The 9,659-nt window shown below is 39.2% G+C and overlaps 1 pseudogene; it reads right to left on the bottom strand.

The window, feature by feature from the left end:
• Positions 1-4,476: 4,476 nt before the first annotated feature.
• On the bottom strand, positions 4,477-5,458 carry LOC127648146 (uncharacterized; annotated as a pseudogene).
• Positions 5,459-9,659: the final 4,201 nt, after the last annotated feature.

Genomic DNA, 9,659 nt, shown 5'->3' on the forward strand with positions numbered 1-9,659 from the left:
TCCTATCCATCTTTTTCCTACGCCCCCTGGTGCTTTGTACGAAATGTGGTAGGTACTTCAAGCTCTGCTTCCATGAAGAAGTAAACCTCATAAGTAAACCTTTGTAGTTGCGGCGTACGTCCTGTCAGTCTTTCAGTTTTCGAGATGAGGGAGCACAACATATCTTAAAAAGGACAATATTCGGGTGCCCATTCCTTCCTTGATATAAGGTTGGGAGGACGATTAAAAGAAGAGTCATCGGGTATCATACAGTAGCATATTTAGCAACTTTCTTGATTCCACTGCTTGCGACGGCAAGGCAATGAGTAATTTGAAAAGCTCAGAAGCTGATCAATATCTTCATAGTAATAAAGTCAGTTGTGAGTTTTTTATGGATGTGGGAAATTACCTTGTGTACTTAAAGGTGGGGTATGTGATTTTCTTTTTTGACCATTTTTTCAAAATAACTTGAAATCCTATTCCTAACCCACTTACTGGCTGTAAATTAGAAGCACTGATATGAAAATTAAGCAATTTAATCATCTGTGGAACGGGCAGGACTCGAAAAACTCCAGCCAATCATTTTCAAGACCATCTAGAATCATTGGACAGAAAATGTGTCAATCAAACGGTCGTACCATGCCCCCTCCCCCACCACCCTGGCGCTGCGTGTCCCGTTCGTGTGCATACTCAAAGCTCGTGACCCAGTAACAGGAAGCGATTGTATTTATGTATGGAGAATAGAGCTTTTATAGTGCTAGTGGGGTTGTTCCACATTTCTATGAATCCTGTTTTGAATAGAAGACCGCTGTACAGACGCCAGGGCTGGCTATGTTCTTTTTTTTTTACAGTTATGAGAAAATCAGCTCTACACCTTTCAAGAGTGGTATGCGAACCCCTCCTCCTGCTGTGTCAACAATTTGCTCTGAAAAATTGTCTGACAGGTGAATGCACTGTTTGACTAGTGAGTCTAGTCTAGAACACTGCGCATCTGAGTTTTCGCTCGTGCATGATTGCGCGTCCATGTTTTTCAAATGGGTGGAGTCAGGGCCAGCGTTGGAGGAGAGAAGGTAGGACCTTAGAGTTGTGTATTTTCAAAATCTGCCGGCCGTTTTGCAAATCACATACCCCACCTTTAAAACCAGACATGGTGCCGAGTCAAAGCCTGAACTTGTCACATCACAAGGCTTGGGATTTAGTCACAAAATTAGGTGCCATCGAAAGTGGGATGTTAGTGTATCGCAGGACCGGGGCGCTCATGTAGTCACGCAGCTGCAATAATGTGGAAGGTAAGTAAAGTAATAATAAAAAAAGATGATTATTGTTCTTGTTGTTATTACTATTATTATAATCATATTAATACACATTATTTTTGTTTTTAATTGTGGTAGTAATGTCATCTGAGCTCAGACAGTGTTTAGCTAAATTACACAAATTAGATAATTTAATTATCTCCAAATGCAGGAAGAGAATGCAGTCAGGCAGGGCAAGACAGGCATGTCATGTACTGATGTCCAAAGGAAGTGGAATTCAGGTGTGAGGAAGAATGTAGGGCTGAGGAAAGCAAAGCATATAGACTCTGAACACCACAGATCCCGTCACACCTATCCATGACCATCAATATCACCTCTGGATATCACAAACCTCCCCAAAATTTTTAGGACACATACAGAGTTTATTAATCATGTAAATTCATCTGTGATGGCCCCACTGTTTCAGCTACAGACAGATGGTCTTCTTCAGCAATGTTTTAGAGCAGATGTGGACAGCAACAAGTCAGGTCTAAGCCAACAGTATTCAGAGATATCCTATACTGAACACAGCATAATTCAAAGTTGTAGCAAGTGCAGTATGTTTTATGAAGCCTACATTCAAATTTCTCGCATCCAAGCAGCTATGCTGATGGAAGAAACCATGGTCCAAGGTTATGGCAAGGTCACAGTTATGGCATGATGCCAGGAAGCGGCATATAACTGCCAGCAGAGCAAAGAAAGTCCCTAAACTGAGTACTACTAACCCAAGACAAGTCCTGAATGAAAATTTTACCCAACTTTCAGTGGAAATAGTGCCACAAAATATGGACATGTAAACAAGAGTAATGTCATCAGACACATGGAGAGCCAGGGGCATGCTGTGGAGAGGAGAGGCCTGGTGGTGCACCCTGATCGTCCTTGGCTGGGAGCCAGTCCAGATGGGATTCTTGACTCAACACAGCTCCTGGAAATCAAGTGTCCCTTCAAGAGCTCCATGTCACTTAGTTTCTGAGTCGCTCACACAGTGATATGAAATGCTTGGGTGATGGGCATTATGTCATTCTTCCCAATGGAAAGAATGGATACTACCTTCAGGTGGGTAAAAAATATATTTTTACAACAAATTATTAGCAGTAATTTTACTTGTACATAGTAACAACAAATGTTATTGTATAGTCATATTAATAAAAATTTTGAGCAGGGTAATTTTATGTTCCTTCAGATCCAACTGACCATGATGTGTCTGGGTCTACATAGCTGCAAGCTACAATAAAAACATACAGAGATAGTTATAATTATTCAGACATGTACAGCAGCATATGAAATATATATATATATATATATATATATATATATATATATATATATATATATATATATATATATATATATATATATATATATTCCTTACATTTATATAGTGCTTTTCAAGGCACTCAAAGCACTTTACATATTATAGGGGGAATCTCCTCAACCACCACCAGTATGCAGCATCCACCTGGAGAGGAGAGAGTAGAGTGATGTAGCCAATTCAGGGATGAAAATTATTAGGAGGCCATGATAGATAGGGGCCAATTTGGCCAGGACACCAGGGTTAGAACTCTACTCTTTACAAGAAATGTCCTGGGATTTTTAATGACCACAGAGAGTTAGGACCTCAGTTTAACGTCTGATCTGAAAGATGGTGCTTTTCTACAGTATAGTGGCCCTGTCACTATACTGGGGCATTAAGAGCCACACAGACCATAGGGTGAGCACCCCCTGCTGGCCTCCCTAATACCACTTCCAGCAACATCTATCTATCTATCTATCTATCTATCTATCTATCTATCTATCTATCTATCTATCTATCTATATATATATATATATATATATATATATATATATATATATATATATATATATATATATATATATATATATATATATATATATATATATACACTCACCTAAAGGATTATTAGGAACACCTGTTCAATTTCTCATTAATGCAATTATCTAATCAACCAATCACATGGCAGTTGCTTCAATGCACTTAGGGGTGTGGTCCTGGTCAAGACAATCTCATGAACTCCAAACTGAATGTCAGAATGGGAAAGAAAGGTGATTTAAGCAATTTTGAGCGTGGCATGGTTGTTAGTGCCAGATGGGCCGGTCTGAGTATTTCACAATCTGCTCAGTTACTGGGATTTTCATGCACAACCATTTCTAGGGTTCACAAAGAATGGTGTGAAAAGGGAAAAACATCCAGTATGCGGCAGTCCTGTGGGCGAAAATGCCTTGTTGATTCTAGAGGTCAGAGGAGAATGGGCCGACTAATTCAAGCTGATAGAAGAGCAACTTTGCCTGAAATAACCACTCGTTACAACCGAGGTATGCAGCAAAGCATTTGTGAAGCCACAACACGCACAACATTGAGGCGGATGGGCTACAACAGCAGAAGACCCCACCGGGTACCACTCATCTCCACTACAAATAGGAAAAAGAGGCTACAATTTGCAAGAGCTCACCACAATTGGACAGTTGAAGACTGGAAAAATGTTGCCTGGTCTGATGAGTCTCGATTTCTGTTGAGACATTCAGATGGTAGAGTCAGAATTTGGCGTAAACAGAATGAGAACATGGATCCATCGTGCCTTGTTACTACTGTGCAGGCTGGTGGTGGTGGTGTAATGGTGTGGGGGATGTTTTCTTGGCACACTTTAGGCCCCTTAGTGCCAATTGGGCATTGTTTAAATGCCACGGCCTACCTGAGCATTGTTTCTGACCATGTCCATCCCTTTATGGCCACCATGTACCCATCCTCTGATGGCTATTCCAGCAGGATAATGCACCATGTCACAAAGCTCGAATAATTTCAAATTGGTTTCTTGAACATGACAATGAGTTCACTGTACTAAAATGGCCCCCACAGTCACCAGATCTCAACCCAATAGAGCATCTTTGGGATGTGGTGAAACGGGAGCTTCGTGCCCTGGATGTGCATCCCACAAATCTCCATCAACTGCAAGATGCTATCCTATCAATATGGGCCAACATTTCTAAAGAATGCTTTCAGCACCTTGTTGAATCAATGCCACGTAGAATTAAGGCAGTTCTGAAGGCGAAAGGGGGTCAAACACAGTATTAGTATGTTGTTCCTAATAATCCTTTAGGTGAGTGTATATTGCAGTGTATTAATGGCAAATGAACAGGTTCAACTCATCAGCTCATTTGAATGAGTAATGTTAGATGTTTTGGATATTTATTTTATTGAAATAAGTTGTCCTCTTAGATTTACAGTAGCAGCACAAATTTTTTCATTGTATAACATTTTGGGACCAGATTAATAGGTACAGTTTGTGAGAGAATCTTGTAGACCTTTAGACCTTCATGTGCAATGCGTTGTGTGCTGGTGACTTCCTCATTAGTCAGCTGGCACTGCTTGCGTGTAAACGCTGGCATGACTAACTTCACCTTATGTTCTTCCAGCAGGTCCCTAATGGTGAAGCCACAGTCTGCCATCACTTCATCTCCAGCATGCAAAAAGTCCAAAAATCCAGAGTTCTGTGTAATGTACCTGTCACTGCATTTGCCACCATAAGCTTCTGAAATGAACATCACTAATCCAGATGGAGCAGTTGCTACTAGACACTTCAGATTATTCTTGGCATAGTAGTGGCTGTAAGATTCACTTCTAGAGTCTAGATTTGTTGCCTTCTGCAAGACAGTTTTGTTACAGTCTGTCACAGAAGTTGTATTTGGGAAACTGTCTTTAAAATGCTGTGGCAAAGTGGCCATTATTGTTTCCCAGGCAGCCATGGAATAAGATCCTTGGTATGCTCATACATAACATCTATCCAAAAGGTCCGTGTTTTACTAACCTGACCATGTGACCTCTTAAAGCGTCTTACCAAATCAGCTATGACAAAGTTCTGTCTTAGTTTCATCAATGTCATCAGAATTTGGTCAACAACAGGTATTGAAGATGAAGCATGAGCAAAGCCTTGTAAGCACGATACAAGTGTGTGAAACTCCAGAAGTGGAATCCCGGTGTACAAAATGCAGTCAGCATCATTTTGAAATGTGCAATTAGCAACAGGCTGTGACATCTCTGGTGATGATGCAATTGTCGTGTCACATGTGATAGTAGACTCTTTGGAGTAGGTGTGGTCCTCCATCCATGGGTCTGACCACTGTGTTTTGGCATTCTGAAAGATCTTTGTAATAGACTCTGACACATCCATCATATCCAGCCTACCTGCAGGTTACAGGTATGAATTGCACATTTGGGATGTAACATAAGACCAACAGTAGTTTACAAACTAAGACAATTGAAAAACATTTAAGTAACGTAATTTATAGCCAGAAAGTTGAAAGAATAAACAAATGTTCAATCCATGGAATAATTTGTATACATGACATCTAACCTTAATCACTGCATCTGAACACACAAATGATGCATTTTCACAATCTCCTAAAAGGTAGTCTGGAATGTCAGATTCTAGCACAATCCAAAAATAAAGGATTCTGTGTGAACGATGAACATTGTGTGATGCATAATAATGTAGGCTAACTAACCTGATGAGAGACATTTGTCATCCCTCCCGAGGAGTCCCGTCTCTTCTCTGGTGGCCTCTCGTAACCCAGAAACAGGGTTTCCTTATGGGTTGTCCTCCATCTGCTTTTGTCGACAAAATGAAAGGAGCACACATGAACAGTCCACATGAATAGGACTTCCGGCGGCAGTTCCTCCCACATCCGTTTCCCCAATAAGACCCTAAGGAAAAAGGTGGATAGGAAAGAAAATAACAAATAAAATATTTTTCAATGTCTCAATTGAGACTTTCTAAAAGGGATAGTTCACCCAAAAAAATTCCAAAACTGTGTTACATTCTTTCTTCTGTGCAACAGACTCAGTCACCATTCACTTTCATTGAATGTAAAGAAAAGATGAAAATAAAGTGAATGTTGCCTGGGGCTAACATTCTGCTAAATAGAAAGAAAAAAAAGAAAGAAATATTGGTTTGGAATGACATGGCGGTGAGAAAATTATGCCAGAATTTTTATTTTTGGGTGAACTAACCCTTTAAGTCTACTGTTTCTCAGACTTTTCCTCTTGTGAGAAAAAGCCCTCATAATCTCATATGTCTTCTCTAGCGTTTCATATGAGACCTCATCAACAATGTCACAAACATAGACGTGCCAAGTTACCAAAGTTTAATATGATTTCAAACATTTCTCATCAAATTCTCCCAATCTATCCACGTTAATATTATAGCTCTATATGCTTGCTGTAGTTAAGATGAAATTCAATAGGATCCAAAATAATAACCCTTGACTATGCAAAAGAAACACTTGACACTTTAGAAGTATTGGCATTCTGAACAGTAGGAGAGAAATACTGTATGTTACAACAGCTCAGTCGGTTCCTGCAATTTTTACCAGATGAATGCCCTGTTTGCTATTTCAGAATTTCCAGCCTGTCGACTCTCAGAAGTGTCAATTATTAATATCTTAATTAGCCAGTGAAACATGAAAAGTGTGTTTGAGGTATTTGATCTGAAAGCTGTCTGGAAGGATGCTGATTTCAGAGCAGAAGAGAACAATGGACAGTAGAACATCTAGATTTAACAGTCATACACACATAAACACAAGGTGGTTTTAAAACATGTGTGGGCACAAAAATACCAACTCCCCTAAAGGTATGTGCACACACACCAGCCCTTTACAAACATATGAATGTTGTGAAACACTGACATTCCCTTTTTCTAATATCCTGTAAAAAATATTTATTCACAATTAATTTTAACTTACCTATCTTCATCAGACAGTTGGAAAGCAAAGGTCAAGTTGGTATCGCTCTCTCTCTCTCTCTCTCTCTCTCTCTCTCTCTCTCTCTCTAAAGCTCATTAATTCAATTCAATTCAATGAGCTTTATTGGCATGACAAAGACATTTTGTATTTCCAAAGCAATTACATAGAAAAACAGAACAGGAACTGAACAAGGACTAAAGAAATTACAATTCAGCATTAATACAACATTATATAGGGTTGGAAACTGGGGTAGGGGATTGGGGTCAAGGGTCATCAAGACATCATGCATTGTTATTTATTTTAGATCTGGTTGTCCCTCAGGTTTCTACAGGATACTACAAATCTTGCAGCTATGTTCTTTTTTTTCAAAAAAAATCTTTTTTGTGTTGGGGTACATTCATTGAAATCTGGGCATATGTTGTTAATTTTGTGGTAATATTCGTTTCTAATTGGATGGTATTTTGGGCATTCTGTGAGGAAGTGCAATTCTGTCTCAATCACTCCCAGGTTGCATTGGGAGCACAGTCTGTCCTCGCGGGGCAGCCAGGTCTGTCTGCGGCACCCCATCTCTATAGCCAGACTGTGCTCATTGAGTCTGTACATCGTCAATGCTTTTCTTAACATTCTGTCAGTCACTGTGCTCAGATAGTTTGCCACCGTGTACTCTCGAACTAGTGCTGAATAACATTCCAGTTTGTGTTGATTTTTAATGGTGTTTGTCCAATGCGTGATGTATTTTTCATTTTCTTTGTGTATAATTTAGTTAGGCCGAATATTTGTGAGTGTGCAGTTATCCTGAGACTGGCCGATCTCCTCAGGTGTGACAACAGACAGTCTCAGGACAAGCTGGCATAGGGGTCTCTTCACTAAGCTCAGCTCTTGGTATTTAAGGGTTTTTAATGGTATGTGTTGGGGTCACTTGTTTTTATTTGCTTAGAGAATTTGATGGCTCTTTTTTGAATGTTCAAAAAGAGAGGCTATTGGCCTAATTCTGCCCTGCATCTATTATTTGGGGCTTTTTATGGACATAAATTATTCTTTTACAAAATTCCACATGCAGAGTTTCAGTGGGATGATTTTCCCAATTAAAATAGTCACATTTTATACACTTCACTGCCATATAATGCAATTGGTTCGATGACTGATTTGAATATTTTGAGCCAGATCCTAATTGGAATATCAATTTTAATGGATTTTTTAATGGCATAAAATGCCCTTTATGCTTTCTCTTTGAGTTCATTCACAGCCAAATTGAAATTATCTGTAGAACTGATTTTTAGGCCGAGGCAAGTGTATGTCTTTGTGATTTCAATGCTTCTGTTTGATAACGAAAATATGTGTCTGGATCACTTTTGGAAGATCATGACGTTTGTTTTTTGGTGGTTGACTGTCAAGGCCCAGGTCTGACAGTAACTTTCCAGTAATACCAGGCTCTGTTGCAGCCCCTCTTTAGTGGGTGACAGGAGAACCAGGTCATCTGCGTAGAGGAGACACTTTATCTCAATATCATGTAGAGTGAGACCTTGAATGGGAGATTGTTCAATAATTTGTGCCAACTGATTGGTATATATTTTGAAGAGGGTGGGGCTTAAACTGCAGCCCTGTCTCACTCCTCACTGCTGAAGGAAAAATTTGGTTCTTTTGTTGCCAATTTTAACAGCACATTGACTGGCTGTGTACGTTGATTTGATCACATCATAAAGTTTTTCCTCTACACCACTGTCAATTAATTTAAAGTACAATCCTTCATGCCAGATTGAATCAAACGCTTTCTTAAAATCTACAAAACAAGCAAAGATTTGTCTTTTATTTTGATGTACATATTTATCAATTAGTGTCTGTAGGGTGAAAACGTGGTCAGATGTGCGACATTCTGGCATGAATCCGATTTGACATTTACTCAAGGCATTGTGCTTCATAAGGAAGTCTAAAAGTCTGGTGTTTAAAATACTGCAGAAAATCTTCCCCAGATTACTGTTCACACAGATGCCTCGGTAGTTGTTAGGATCTCATTTATCTCCACTCATATAAATGGGGCTGATGAGTCCTTGATTCCAGATCTCAAGGAAATAACCCACACACAGAACATCATTGAGCAGTTTTAGAGTAGCCAGTTTAAAGTTGTGATCCATGTGTTTCAGCATCTCATTGAGAATGCCGTCTACACCACATGCTTTTTTGGACTCTAGGACACAGATTTTTTCTTCCAGTTCTTTCTTGTGATTGGAAAATCTAATGGGTTTTGGTATTTGTTAATGGATTTTTCAAACACTTTGATCATGATTTTGGGTTGTGCTATATAGATCTTGGAAATGATTATCCCACAGCTCTCCATCTTGTATTGCCAATACTTCTTTGATTTATATAGTGATTTCCATTTATCCCAGAATTTGTTTGAGTTTACTAATTCTTCAATTTCTTGAAGCTGGCTCAGTAAAAACTCTTCTTTTTTTCTTCTGAGTGTGTATTTATATTATCTCTCTCTCTCTCTCTCTCTCTCTCTCTCTCTCTCTCTCTCTCTCTCTCTCTCTCTCTCTCTCTCTCTCTCTCTCTCTCTCTCTCTCTCTGTTCACTGCAAAAATGCATGTAATATTTAAACATCCTTAAAACATGAAAGATACATCTACTTGA

Source organism: Xyrauchen texanus, chromosome 8, assembly GCF_025860055.1.
Source record: "Xyrauchen texanus isolate HMW12.3.18 chromosome 8, RBS_HiC_50CHRs, whole genome shotgun sequence".
In the NCBI taxonomy this organism is placed as follows: Eukaryota; Metazoa; Chordata; class Actinopteri; order Cypriniformes; family Catostomidae; genus Xyrauchen; species Xyrauchen texanus.